Here is a 2,189-nt window from a genome sequence, read left to right on the forward strand (position 1 = left end):
ATACACAGAAAGATCTCTCTTGCAATATTTTTTATCTGTAAAATCCTATGGAAAGCATTCTCACAAAACAAAAGCAAGTCTCAGAGTACAAATTTGATTTATATAAAATGTTAGAATTAGTAATGCAGAAAACTGTGATTAAAGTTTTTCCTTGAGGTTCCGGAAAAATGGCGGCGTGAGGTGAGCCTCTGTAAAGCTCCCCTGGAATTTACAAAGAATTGAACAACAAAAACTCCACAAAGGACTCCCTGCACAGCAGACAGGCAAGACGAAGAGGCCCACTACCAACTGAAATCACCTACAGGTGGGAGATTCGCGCGAGTGGAGGGAGGAGGAAAGGGAGAAGTGTGCGGAGACGGAGCCGCGCGGCACAGGACGCAGACCTAGATCAGTGCTCCGAGCTCGCTTATTTCTGGAACTAACACAGCTGCGGGAGAGGGAAGGACTCGGACTGCTAGGGCTTCGCCTGGGCTCCACAGGGCTGAGGGGACAGCATATACCACGGCTGAACCCAACGCTCATGGCAGAGACCTCGGAGAAAAGACTGAGGGAAAAAGGCTGAAAATGGTGGTTTAAGCCCTCACTACCGAGCAGAGAACGGAGCCTTAGGCACTGAGACTAGCCGCCCCCTCCCTCCCCTCCCAGAGCTCGCCCTGCCCCCACCTGCCCGGTGCTAGAAGTGAAACAGTAGAAGTGTCAGATCAAAACAAAGGAAAATTTGCTGTTTTGAGAACTGTGAACCGCAGACACAAATTCACAGCCCAACTAGTTCCGGCAAAGGGGAGGGAGCTGTGGAAGCAGGACCGGCTGTGGTGGTGGTCGCCGCCATTGCTCTGGGCCACCACTCACAACTTACCCTGCCCCTGACCCCACCTATCTGGGTGGATCCCTGCAGGAGTAAACAGAACTGCTGAAACATACGGGCTCTGAATCAGGAGCTGGAAGAGCTTTGGAACATCAAAAGCTCTTCGCATACCCACCGGGACACTGCGCCCTGTGACCTAGACGAACTATTAACAGAGGAGAAGCCCATCTCCCAGGGAATTCCCCCGTTGTGTGAGAAGCAGGAATAGTGCAGAGAAAACAGCACTACCATGTGGGAGAAGAAAAATAAATTGCAGTTGGAGAAATAATAAAACATTCTACCAACAAGTACTGGAAAACAAAAGAAAGACCTCTTCCTATCAACCTGTTGCAGAAGTCACTCCTGTAGATGTCTAGGAAGAGAAATAGTAAACCAGTAATCGCCATGAATAACCAAGGCAACAAGATAGCTCAAAAAGAAAGTGAAAAATCTCCAGAAAAGGCACTTAAATATACAGAAATATGTGACTTAAATGACAGAGAATTCAAGAATGCAGTTCTGAAAAAACTCAACGAGATACAAGAAAACACAGATAGGCAGTTAAAGGAACTCAGAAACTCAATTAAAGAACAGGATGAGCATTTTACGAAAGAGATTGAAATTTTGAAAAAGAACCAAATAGAATTTCTGGAGATTAAGAACTCAATAGAAGAAATTAAGAATGAAATAACCAGCTTAGGTAGTAGAGTTGACCAGATGGAGGAAAGAATCAGTGACATCGAAGATAGAAACCTGGAAATGACACAGATAGAAGAAAGAGACTTGAGACTTAAAAGAAATGAAAGAACTCTACAAGAACTTTCTGACTCCATCAGAAAGAGCAATATATGAATAATGGACATACCAGAAGGAGAAGAAAGAGAGAGGGAACAGAGAATATATTCAAACAAATTGTCGATGAGAACTTCCCAAATTTGTGGACAGAACTGGACCCTCGAATCCAAGAAGCAAATAGAAAACCTAGTTACCTCAATCCCAACAGGCCTTCTCCAAGGTACATTGTATTGAAGCAGTCCAAAACCTACGACAAAGAAAGAATCCTCAAGACAGAAAGGGAAAATAAGACGGTGAATTACAAAGGAAAGCCCATTAGATTATCATCAGATTTTTCAGCAGAAACTCTACAAGCCAGGAGGGAGTGGAACCAAATATTCAAACTATTGAAAGAGAGAAATCATGAGCCAAGAATAATATATCCAGCAAAGATATCCTTTAGATATGAAGGAGGAATAAAGACCTTTCCAGACATACAGAAGCTGAGGGAATTTTCTAATACACGACCTGCACTACAAGAAATACTAAAGGAGGCTATTCGACCACCATC

This window comes from Rhinolophus sinicus, chromosome X (genome assembly GCF_036562045.2).
Source record: "Rhinolophus sinicus isolate RSC01 chromosome X, ASM3656204v1, whole genome shotgun sequence".
NCBI lineage: Eukaryota > Metazoa > Chordata > Mammalia > Chiroptera > Rhinolophidae > Rhinolophus > Rhinolophus sinicus.